General features: G+C 44.1%; 1 protein-coding gene across 1 annotated transcript in view; it reads right to left on the bottom strand.

The window, feature by feature from the left end:
• Nucleotides 1–13,390, bottom strand: part of Shc3 (SHC adaptor protein 3) — a 144,272-nt gene that overhangs the window by 94,797 nt on the left and 36,085 nt on the right. The window lies entirely within an intron of this gene.

Here is a 13,390-nt window from a genome sequence, read left to right as displayed (position 1 = left end):
CAGGACCACCATTCTAGGCATGGTACTGCCCTCACTCATTAATCACTAATTAAGAAAATGCCCTACAGACTTGCCTATAAGCCGGTCTCATGGAGGCAGAGGTATTTTTCTCAGTGGACAGTCCCTTTTCCCAAGCATCTCTAGCCTGTGCAAAGTTGATATAAAACTCACCTGGACACCTGCATTGTCTAATAAATCTATTTACAGGGTTGTGAGTAAACTACCGAGCACTTCAGTTTAGCACAGAGCCTTCTTTACTGCTTACCAGAAGTTCAAATGCAACACATTTTATGTGACTTAGGTCAGTGTCACTTACAAACATGTGTAGGTGAATGGACATTGTGACTATAGTCATGATTCAGTGCCTGCTCTAGGCCCTAGGAGAGCGAGAAGACACAGACACCTTTAAATTAGGCTGAATAAACCTCAGAATGTGGTAGAGAAAGGAGTTTGTTTGCATTATGCAGAGAACCCAAACTTAGGCCCGGCTTTGTCATTTGTTGTTACATAACTTTATGTAACACTTGACCCACTTCTCAAAACCGAAAAGTTTCTCCACCTACAAATGTGACTGTTCCTCCCTCCATGGCACCAGCATGACTTCAAGGTTACAGAACACTGCCAGCACCATCAGAATCATGTGAGCTCTAGGGTCAATGACAGAATCCTATTCTGTTGGACCACCACTGCTGGTCTCTACCAAAACCATATCTCTCCAGACTGGGAGACGGCTCAGTCATTAAAGTGATAGCCTTCTAAGTACAAGGAACAGAGTTTGGTCCCCCAGATCCATGTACAATGAGCTAAGCATGGCAGAACACACACTTAATCCCAGTTCTGGGAATGCGGAGATACAAAGATCCCTGGAGCTTGCCAACCAGGGGGCACAGCTGAATTTGTGAGCTCCAGATTCAATGAGAGACCCTCTCTCAAAAGCTGGGGTGGAGGAAGACACACCAAACCAACAACGTTTCTATGTACACATATATATTCATACATGCACCTGCAGACACATGCAAATACACAGGAATAAGTCACACACATGTACACACACACACACAATCGTAACTCTCATCCATGAGTAAAACATCCTTAAGTAACTAGATTGGCACAACATTTGACTTTTCCTAAAACCTATTAGCCCTATCATTTTATTTAGATGTACATTTTTTAAGAACTACAGAATTACATAACTACAGAATTCAACGTTGTACCTGTGACTAAATGGGCCAAATGTCACACACTTATGTTATGACCACCATTATCAAAGTTACCACAGATACCACACCACATTGCAGAGTTACGTGAAAGGCATACCCAATGTCAAAAGGCTTTAGGAACACGGTCCACTAGCCAGGGCTACTGTGAAGCCAGGCTCGCTGGTGCCCTGGGACTGTGAGAACATCGGGATCACCACCGTGGTGATGTTAATACCAGGTCTCACATAGCAGAGCTATGAGACTGTCACAGGGAACAGTGTGGCACAGATACACGAACACTGTCACTGTTGCTAAGAAAGAAATCCCAGGCAGTCCAGAGACTGAGGCAGGGGGAACACGAGGTCTGCTGGGAGACAGTGAATGCCAGGTCAGCCTGTGTAACAGTGCAAGCCTGCCTCAAAAGAATGGCTTAAAAAGGGCTGGGGGTGTAGTTCAGAGACGGGACATTTGCCTAGTATGTGTGAGGCCTAGGCTCAACCTCTAACACCACAAAAAAGAATTAATCTATTAATTAATGAAATAAAACGTGCGGTGTTAGAGACAGACTGTGGTGGTGGTATTTTCTCAAAAGAAATATGAAGAAACATTGGTTCACAAGTATGTGGTACTAAAAGGTTCACCTCAGGAGAAAGAGCTTCAGAGAGCAGCATCCTAAAAAGCTTGTGGACAGCATCATGTGGAGTGTCAAAGAGGTGAACACATTCCCACTGAGGTCCGGGACAAGGTAGAGATGTGTACTTTTACCACTGCTGTTCAATAGGATAAAAGTCTCAGCCAGGGCAATTAGCAAGACAAAGAAATACCACACATTGGAGTTAGAAAGGAAGAAATCAAATTATCGCTGTCTTCACGCATAGACACACACCCCTACTAGAACAATAAATAAAGAATAATTAATATTGATAACAAATTCAGCAAAGTGGCAGGATACAAAACCAATGTAATAAAATCAGTATCTTTTCTACACACCAATAAGTTACCTGAAGAAGAAATCAAGAAAACAAAGACATTTATAAGTTATCAAAAATAAATTTTTAAAAAAAATGTTAAAGAGATGAAAGCTCTCTACACTGAAAATAATAAAAATGTTTACAAAAGAAATGGAAGAAGGCATATAAAGGCTGAAAGACATCCCTTGCTTATAGATGGAAAAGAGAAGTATTATTCAATGTCCATACTACCCAAAGCAATCTTTAGATTCAACACAGTCCATATGAAAATATCAGTCACATACCCACAGAACATCCTAAAATTCATATGGAACTACCAAAAATTAAATGAAAAGGCCAGACAGCAAAGTCATCATCAGTGAACAGAAAACAGCTGTAACATCATCATATCTAACTACTTCAAAATATACTACAGAGCTACCGTTGTTCTAGCTAGTTTTATGTCAACTCGACACAAGCTAGAATTATCAGTTAAGAGGGACCCTCAGTTAAGAAAATCCCTCATACAATCAGGCTGTGGGCTAGCTTGTAGGGCATTTCCTTCATCAGTGATTGATAGGAGATCTCCCAGCTCAATGTGGGTGGTGCCATCCCTGAGCTGGTGGTCCTGGGTTCTATAGAAAAGCGGGCTGAACAATCTGTGTGAAGCAAGCCAGTGAGCAGCACCCTCCATGGCCTCTGCGTGAGCCCCTGCCTCCAGGTTCCTGCCCTGATTGAGTGCCTGCCCTCACTGCTTCAGACAATGAACTGTTATACGGAACTGTGAGTGAAATAAATTTTTCCTTCCCAAGTTACTTTGGTCATAGTAACCATAACTAAGACAACAGTCATCAAAACAGTAGACAGGGGACAGACTAGAGACACTGGGATAAACCCCACACACCTATAGCATACCGATCTTCAACAAAGATGCAAAGAACACAGGAGAGGAGAACTTTCCTCGATAAAGGGCGAGAGGAAACTGCAGAATGAAACTACAACCCCATCGCCCACAAAGACCAACTCATCGTAGACAAAGACCAACTCAAAATAATTAAACATGAAACTGTGAGACCGGGATTAGAAAACCCGAGCATAGAACACTTTCTGGTGTTGTCTCAATGCTGAGTTTTTTTTGATAAGACACCGAAACTACAGGGCACGGACGAAAAATGCAAGAACGGGAGTATTCCAAACTGAAAGGCTTGTCCACAAAGGAAAAGGAACAATCCTCAGAATGAAGAGGTAAATACAGGATGGGAGTAAACATCTACAGACTACACATCTGGTGAGGGCTGATAATCTAAAACACACGGGGACTCAAACAATTTAATGAAGAATAAGCCCAGAAATGATATGATTTTAAAATGGACAATGTACCTAAATAGGCATTTCTCAAAAGAAAACATACACATAGTCAACTAGTAAATAAGAAAATACTCAACATCAGTTATCATCTGAGAGGTGCAAATGAAGACCTCCAATGAGAATTCATTTTGCCCCAGTTAAAATGACTATTGTGGAAACTGTCGGGGCTTTGTGCTGGCTAGTTTGATGTCAACCTGACACAAACTAAAATCGTTTTGGAAAAGGGAAAATGAGAAAATGACCCCACCAGACTGGCTTGTGGAAAAACCTATAGTTCATTTTCTTGATCAGTAACTGATGTGGGAGGGCCCAGCTCACTGTGGGCAGTGCCATCCTTGGGCTAGTGGTCCTATAAGAAAACAAGCTGAGCAAGCATGAGGAGCAGGACAGTAAGCAGCACCCCTCCATGGCCTCTGCATCAGCTCCCGCCCCCAAGTTCCTGCCCTGTGTTCTTGATCTGGCTTCCCTTGTGCTGGACCTACAAGCTAAAAGGTGAAATAAACCCTTCCTCCCTAGGTTGCTTTTAGTCATGGTGTTCTATCTGAGCAATAGAAAACCTAAGACCGGGCTGGAAAGATGGATCATTGGCTAAGAGCACTTTCTGTTCTTATAAAGGATTGGAGTTCAGTTTCTAGCACCTACATCTGGTAGCTCACAAATGCATGTAACTCCAGCTCCAGGGGATCCAGTGTCCTCTTCTGGCCTCCACAGAAAACTGCACTTCTGTGTACATTCTCCCAAAAAAAAACAGACGGACAGACAGACAGACACAGAGAGAGAGAGAGAGAGAGAGAGAGAGAGAGAGAGAGAGACATACAGCAGGTGGATCCAGTTGAGTTTGAGGCCAGCCTGGTCTACTGAGTGAGTTCCAGGACAGCCTCCAAAGCTACAAAGAAACCCTGTCTTGAGAAGCCAAATAAATAAATAAATTTTAAAAATATTCAGCCTCACTAATCATCAGAAAAAAAATGGAAATCAAAACCCCAACAAGATATCGCTTCATCCCAATTACAGTGACTAGTATCGAAAATGAAAAATAACAAATGTGGGTAAAGATGTAGAGAAAAGAGAAACACTTATATAGCATTAGTGGGAATCTAAATGAATTCAGATGTTGTTAAAAAAAAAAAAAACTACATGGAAATTCCCCCCAAAATAAAATTGCTGTATAGTCTAGCAATCTGGCTTATAAATATATATGAAATTAAATCAGTATGCCAAAGAGACATCTCCCATACCCTCCCATATTCTTATGCCACTGTTCTCTGTAACCAAGGAATGGAATGTCAGCCTAAAAGACAATCGAGTAATGAGCAATTACAGAAATTGTGGTATATATACGTAATAAAATACTATTCAGTCATAGAAAGTGTGAACTCCTGTTATTTGCAACTATATGGATGGACCTGGAGATGCCGTGTCACATGAAATAAGCCACATACAGAACAGTAAACACCACATGATCGACCCAGACATGGAGACTGAAAATGTTGGGTTTGGAAGTATGGAGCAGAGCACTAGTTACCAAGGCTGGGGAGAGTAGTGGGGAGAGGCTTGAGGAAAGCATGGGCCATGGGTTCCAAGGCATATTTAGTAGAGATAAATCTTGGTGTTGCTTTTTTGTAAGTCCTGAGTTGTAAGAAGTTATCAACATGGTGGTACACTCCTGTAATCCCAGCATTGGGGAGGTGGGGGAGGGAGGACTGGATGATCAACCCATCCTTGGCTACATAGTGAGTTTAAGGCTGGCCTGGGTTGAATGGGGTCCCGTGGATCCATTGGTTCAAAGCCCTGGGTTCCATCCCCAACCCTGCGTATATGATGCACTTCCGAAACCCCAGCATCCAGGAGGTGGAGGCAGGGGAACCAGAGGCTCCCGGTCAAACTCAGCTACGCAGCAAGTTCAAGACCTGAGGCACACAAGATCCTGTTCAAAAACACAAACCCTAAAACCAAAGAAGTTAGAAGAAAGGATTTTGAATGCTTCTACCACTGAGAAAAACGATTAAGTCAAGGAAGACACTTATCTTGACTGGAACATTGTGTGCTTCGCACAGCCCCCCCCCCCAACATGTACAGTTTCTATGGATCAAATTATAATTTTCTTCTGAAAAGGTATTGCATGAGTAGGCGGGAAAAGCTAAATTACTTACAAAGAGATAAAGCCTGGCAGAGCGTTGAAGTTCTTCCAACACCCAACACAAGAAGGCACACAGCAGCACAACGTAAGTCTGAAGTTGAGAAGGACCCAACCGGAATCTGATTTCCACACAGACTGCCAGTCAAGTGGGAGGGAAAAGGGATGACTCCAAGTTAACCACCCACGGACACTTGCTGTAAGCAAGTCCAGAAACTCGATGAATACAAGGAAGAGGGACATGTGGGCCAACACAAGATGATGAGAAGAATCCACAGAAATACAGAGAGAGCATATGCCTTGATAATTATGCACAACTTTAAATATGAGTTTTGATCATCATCAAGTGGTTGATAGAGAGCAGATATAGCAGAATGGACTAGTTTAGGATATGGCTGTGTTTCATGGAGGCTGGTCCAGAAGTGTTCTTTTCTAGATAGATGGCTATGGGCAAGGAGATAAGTCAGTTGGTGATGTACTGTCCACGAAAACACATCCCCAAAAGCCCCCATCAAAAGCAGGGTGTGGAGGTGTATATGTAATCCCAGGACAGGAGAATTTGGGTTTGGAACCCAGTCTGTGCTACACAGTGAATCCCAGGCCAGTCTGAGTTAGAGGAGACACCAGCTCAACCCCTACACTCAAGAAAGAATTGAAAATATTGACACAATTATGTAATTAAGGTTACTGATAATATCAGTAATTACATATAAGAGTTTTTACATCATTCATGTTATTATTTGTAAGCATATTTCTACATCTGCAAGGATGCTCTGATGCATAGAATTGGAGTCTGTCTGTCTATTCTGTCTTGTCTTCACATTAAGATTGTCCTCTTCAGCCTCTGAGAGTTTAAGTAGCCCTGCCTATGAAAGGCATCCCCTGGAACAATAAAGCAAATGGCTTGCATTGGCTACTTGTCCCATCACTGTGATAAAATACCCTCACAGAAGCAACTGAAGGAAAAAGGACTTATGTTGACTCGCAGGTCCAGTGTACAGTCCATCATGGTGGAGAAGATGAGGCTGCAGGCACTTGAAGCAGCTAGTCACATTGTATCCACAGTCAGGAAGCAGAGACACCTAACTGGAGAGCTCTGCCCTATTTCTAGTTTCTATTCTTTCCAGGACCCCAGAACACAGGGCACTTCTGCCCACCTTTCCAGTTGGTCTTGCCTCTTTAATTAAGATACTCATGCTAGCCCTTCAAAGGCATGCCCAGGGGCAATTCTAGATCTTGTCAACAGTATTTACCTCAAGTACTATCTTACTGTTGTGATTACACCCTGATGAGGCAGCTTAAGGAGCAAAGGTTTATTCTGGTTCCTGCTGAGGCACTTCCTCCAGTGAGGCCCCACCTCCTAAAGGCTAAAGGTTTCCCACTACTTCCCCAAACAGCACCACAGGCTGGGGACCACATATGCAAACTCAAGAACCCATGGAGACTATTCTCCTTCAATCTGCAGCATAACCCTTGTCAAGTCGGATTGAAGAGAAGTTGCTGGAAACTGTCAGTACTAAATTGAAGACTGTTGCTTTCTCAATTGAAGCCAATACCAGCCTGGCATCCTCAGTAGCACCCAGAAGTGTGTGTGTGTGTGTGTGTGTGTGTGTGTGTGTGTGTGTTTGTGTGTGTGTTTGTGTGTATGTGTCTGTGCTTATGCACACGCATGCATGCGTGAAAGAACAGCCATAAGGAAAGTTCCAGTGCATTTGTTCAGAAGGCTATCCACTTTGGTTTTCTTGAGACAAAAATCTCTCATTGACCTAGGTTTCACCAAGTATGCTAAGCTGGCAGATCAGCAAGTCTCAGGGACACCTCTGTCCCCATCTCTCTAGCACTTCACCATGCCTTGGTTTTTTTATGTAGGTTGTGGGGCTGTGGTCCAAAATTACTAACTGAGCCACCTCCCCAGTTCACGTGGGGATTTTTAAGAGCTCTAAGCCCCAAACTTCCTGCAAGCCCTCCAAAGCCCAGAGGACTCGATCATTGCTCACACCTGACACTTGTCTACGTGGAGACCAATCTGAAGTTCCAACTTTTCTTTTCTCTGGTATGCCCTGGCTTCAGAAGTTTGACTCTCCCACGTTTCAACCTTACTTCCTTAGGGTGTCTGTCACATTAATCCTCTTGGAGTTTCAGTTCAGTTAGAGGAGCACCAGGGAGAGAGAGAAGGGGCCAGAGAAACAGCTTGGCAGTTAAGAGCATATACTGTTCTTACAGTAGCTGTGAGCTTCTGGACAGGGATGCTGAGAACCAAACTCAGGTCCTCTGTAAGGACAGGATTAATGAGACAGACACTCTAAGGATGCTTGTAAGGGCACCTTCACCCGTGTCCACAAACCTATGCTCAGACAGACAGATGTACAGACACACACAAGCACTTACATGCACCCACATAATCTAAATAAAAACAAAATCTTTTTTTTTAAAAAATCAAGCGAGGGGCTGGAGAGAGAGCTGGGTGGTTAAACACACACACTGCTCCTGTGGAGGACCTGAGTTCAGTTCCCAGCACTCAGGTCAGGTGGCTCACCACTGGTAACTCCAGCCACAGGGAGGGATAGCTGGCACCATCTTCTGGCTTCACAGGCGCTGCACCCCCTTCCACAAACCCATGCCCAGCTACAACCCCAATCCAGCTGCTGAGAGCCCTTGCTGGGAAATAGAAAGAACATGGGAAAGCGGCACTGCTATTAAAAATAACAATTCAAGGGCACCAGATGAAATTGGCTTTCTGAATAAGAACGGTTCAAAGCAAGAACACAAAGAGGCGGAGACGGTTCCTCTAACAGAAGGCAGGTTGACACAAAGCACGGAGCTAGCTGGTTAAAGCAACAAAGTAACAAGGGGGTGGGTGTGGAAGCAAAATAAAATGAGAGGGGGGGGGCTGTGATTTGCTGAGATGTTAAAAGAAAAACTCGATTCATCCGGAGCAGAGGAAAATAGAGGAGAAATGTTGCTCAGAAGATAGCGGTAACAGCCAAGAACTGGAGGTAGAGTCTAGGGAGAGTCCTGTTGTAGACCTCAGTCTGTGGCTAGGAGCCCAAGCAGGCTGTAAAAGCAAGGAAGGGGCAGGGAGCCAAGCCAGCACTGGGAATGGTGACTCACTGTGGCACTGTCTGCAGATGGGGGAGGACTCACTGTAGCCCTGTCTGCAGATGGGGAGGACTCACTGTGGCACTGTCTGCAGACTGGGAGGACTCACTGTAGCATTGTCTGCAGATGGGGAGGACTCACTGTGGCACTGTCTGCAGATGGAGAGGACTCACTGTAGCCCTGTCTGCAGATGGGGAGGACTCACTGTGGCACTGTCTGCAGACTGGGAGGACTCACTGTGGCACTGTCTGCAGACTGGGAGGACTCACTGTAGCCCTGTCTGCAGATGGGGAGGACTCACTGTGGCACTGTTTGCAAATAGGGAGGACTCACTATGGCACTGTCTGCAGACATAGAGGACTCACTGTGGCACTGTGTAGATGCCGAAGACTCTTGCCTAGCCTGGGCAGCCATGTGCTGACACAGGGGTCAACTGTCACTGCGAGCAGCCTGATGGCAAAGGTTACACATCGAATCTGTCCTGACACCCCAAGATCCCAAAGGATATGAATTACAGAATCTCCTGTGAGGCTGAGGAAATTAGGGACAAAAGGACCAGGTCTAAGCACAAGAGAAAGGGTTTTTGTGTTCATGAGTTACAGGAGAGCTAGAAGTTCTGATATCGCAAAGTGAAGACCGACTCCATTCTCCTTGTTGCTTAGAACCTGCAGGGGCCCAAGGCATGGAGACATCAGTGTGACAACCCAATCTGTAAACCATAGCACAACACTCAAATTATAATTATGTCCCCCACACCTCAGAGGGTGGGGTAGCTCTGCATGCTCAGGCCTTCCGGGCATGCCTAGTCCCAGTAACACCCGACAGTGTCCCTGAGGAGGTATTAGCTCATTGTTCATTGTGACAGTGAAATAAAAATCCAAGGCAGGCTATCTTAGAGACAAAGAGGCACGCAGAGAATCAGAGACAGAGAAAGAAAGGTGTGCATGCAGGTGTGGCACCTGAACCTGATGTCAGAAATCTTCCTCTACTTCACTCCGTCTTATTGAGGCAAGGTCTCCCAATTAAATGCAGAGCTTGCCAGTAAGCATAGTCTTACTAGCCAGCCTGCTTGGGGAAGGAGGCTGGAGTCTGTGAGGAATCTCCTGGCTCTACCTTCCATGGCTGGAATTACAAGCGAGTTGCCATGCCCGCCCAGCATTTATACAGGTTCTGGGGAACTAAAACCAGGTCTTGCTTGCATGGCAAGTGCTTTAACCACCTAGCCATCTTCCCAGCCCTGGGGCTCCCTTCCAGAGTCTCACCTCCCAGTACTGCTACACTGAGAACAGAGCTCTCAATGCACAAACTTTTTCTTTATTAATAAATTTTATTTAAATTAGAAACAATCTTATTTTACATATCAATCCCAGTTTCCTCTCCCTCCTACCCTCCCATGTCCCCTCACCTACCTCCTCATCCCATCCCCCATCCACTCCGCAGGAAAAGTGAGGCCTTCTATGAGGGATCATCAAAATCTGTCAAGTCATTTGGAGAAGGGCCTCCCCTCCCCCCCAATCTCCCCCCTTAGCCTCCTACCCCCCATCCTCCCCCTCAGCCCCCTACCCCCCCACCTCCGTGTCTCTAGCCCATGGGAAATGTGCTCCTGAAGTCATTTCAAGCACTAGGGCTACATCCTGGTTCTACTGCCAGAGGCCCCATAGACTGCCCAATCTATGACACCCACGTCAGGGAGCCTGGTTTGGTCCTATGTTGGTTCCCCAGCTGTCACTCTGGGGTCCATGAGTTCCCACTGGCTCAGGTCAGCTGTTTCTGTGGGATTTCCCAGCATGGTCTTGACCCCTTTGTTCATCACTCCTCCCTCTCTACTACTGGACTCCAGGAGTTTGGCTCAGTGCTTACCTGTGGATTTCTGCTTCCACCCGCTACTGGATGAAGGCTCTAGGATGGCATTTAAGGTAGTTATCAATATCATTATTGGGGAAGGGCATTTGATGTAGCCTCTCCACTATTGCTTGGAATCCTAGTTGGGGGTCATCCTTGTGGATCTCTGTACAGTTCCCTCGTGCCAGATCTCTCTTTAAACCTGTAATGGCCCCCTCTTTTCATGGGTCTCTTTTTTTGCTCTCCTCTATTCATCTCCCCACTCAATCTTCCTGATCCCTCATGTTCTCCTCCCCCTCCTCCTCTCCCCTCCTTTTTTCCTCTCTCCCTCCCCCTCCCCCCCTCATGTTCTCCTCCCCCTCCTCCTCTCCCCTTCTTTTTTCCTCTCTCCCTCCCCCTCCCCCCATGTCCCCAATTTGTTCAGAGGCTCTTGTCCCTTTCCCCTTCACTGGGGGACTGTGTATGTATGTCTCTCTTATAGTCCTTCTTGTTTCCTACATTCCCTGGAGGTGTGGATTGTAATCTGATAAACCTTTCTCTACGTCTAAAATCTGTATATGAGTAGTACATACCATGTTTGTCTTTCTGTGATTGGGTTAGGTTGGTTTCTTACTCACTCAGGATGGTTTCTTAAAGTTCCACCCATTTGTCTGCAAATTTCAAGATTCCATTGTTTTTTTATGCTGAGTAGTACTTCATTGTGTAAATGTACCACATTTTCTGTATTCATTTTTTTGATTGGGGACATCTAGGTTGCTTCCAGGATCTGGCTATTACAAATAAAGCTGCTATGAACATAGTTGAACAGATGTCCTGTTATATGAATGTGCATCCTTTGGGTATATGCCTAAGAGTAGAATTGCTGGATTGTGAGAAAGAATGATTCCCATTTTCCAGATGAACCGCCACACTGATTCCCAAAGTAGCTGTACGAGTTTGCACTCCCACCAGCAGTGGAGGAGTGTTCCCCTTTCCCCACATCCTCTCCAGCATAAGCTGTCGTTGGTGTTTTGCATTTTAGCCATTCTGATGGGTATAAAATGGTATCTCAGAGTTGTTTTGATTTGCATTTCCCTAATGGCTAAGGATGTTGAGCAATTTCTTAAGTGTCTTTCAGCCATTTTATATTCCTCTATTGAGTATTCTCTGTTTAGTTCTGTACTCCAATTTTTAATTGAATTATTTGGTGTTTTGGTGACTAGCTTCATGAGTTCTTTGTATATTTTGGGGATCAGCCCTGTGTCAGATATGAGGTTGGTGAATATCTTTTTCCATTCTGTGGACTGCCCTTTTGTCTTGTTGACTGTGTCCTTAGCCATAGAGAAGCTTCTCAGTTTCAGGAGGTCCCATATATTAATTGTTGATCTCAGTATCTATGCTACTGATATTATGTTTAGGAAGCAGTCTCCTGTACCAATTCCTTGAAGGGTACCTTCCACTTTCTCTTCTAAGGGTTCAGTGTGGCTGGATTTATGTTGGGGTCTTTGATCCATTTGATCTTAAGTTTTATGCATGGTGATAGATATGGACCTATCTGCAGTCTTCTACACATCAGCATCCAGCTGTGCCAGCACCAATTGTTGAAAATGGCTTCTTTTTTTTTTTCCATTGTATAGTTTTAGCTTCTTTGTCAAAAAAGAGGTGTTTATAGTGTGTGGGTTAATATCAGGGTCTTCTTCAATTAGATTCCATTGGTCTACCTGTATGTTTTTGTGCCAATACCAAGTTGTTTTCATTATTATAGCTCTATAGTTGAGCTTGAAGTCAGGGATGGTGATGCCTCCAGAAATGTCTTTATTGTACAGGGTTACTTTGGCTATCCTGAGTTTTTTGTTTTTCCAAATTAAGTTGAGCATTGTCCTTTCAAGGTCTGTGAAGAATTGTTCTGGGATTTTGATGGGGATTGTATTGAATCTGTAGATTGCTTTTAGTGAGATTGCCATTAAAAGAAAAACCACATGATCATCTCACTAGATGCTGAAACAGTGTTCAACAAAACTCAACACCCCTTCATGATGAAGGTCTTGGAGAGATCAAGGATAAAAGAAACATACCTAAACATAATAAAGGCAATATACAGCAAACTGACAGCCTAAATGGAAAGAAACTCAATGTGATTCCTTGAAAAGCAGGAACAAGACAAAGTTGTCCACTCTCTCCATATCTCTTCAATATTGTACTTGAAGTCCTAGCTAGAGCAATAAGACAACAAAAGGAGATCAAGGGGATACAAATTGGAAAGAAAGAAGTCCAACTTTCACTATTTGCAGATGATGTGATAGTTTACATAATGACCCGAAGAACTCTACCAGAGAACTCCTACACCTGATAAACACCTTCAGCAAAGTGGCTGGATACAAGATTAACTCAAAAAAAAAAAAAAAATCAGTAGCCCTACTATATACAGATGATAAAGGGGCTGAGAAAGAAATCAAAGAAACATCACCCTTTACAATAGCCACAAACAACCTAAAATATCTTGGGGTAACCCTAACCAAACAGGTGAAAGACCTATATGACAAGAACTTTGAGCCATTAAAGAAAGAAATTAAAGAGGATACCAGAAAACAGAAAGATCTCCAGTGCACAAACTTTTAAGGAACACAGTTAAATCAATACTACAGGAAGTGCCTAGAAGTGAGCTTTAGGATTCTTACCACAAGTTCTCAAGATGAAGTTCTAGCCACAAAACATCGTGTTTAAAGAATGGGAAATTGTAACTCAAAATTCCATGAATCTGAAAACAGTATAGTATGTTATAGTAAAGTTGTGTGGGTAGACAGGCACCCCGCTGG

This window comes from Phodopus roborovskii, unplaced genomic scaffold, assembly GCF_943737965.1.
Source record: "Phodopus roborovskii unplaced genomic scaffold, PHOROB, whole genome shotgun sequence".
Lineage (NCBI taxonomy): Eukaryota > Metazoa > Chordata > Mammalia > Rodentia > Cricetidae > Phodopus > Phodopus roborovskii.
This window is presented reverse-complemented; position numbering and strand designations above follow the sequence as displayed.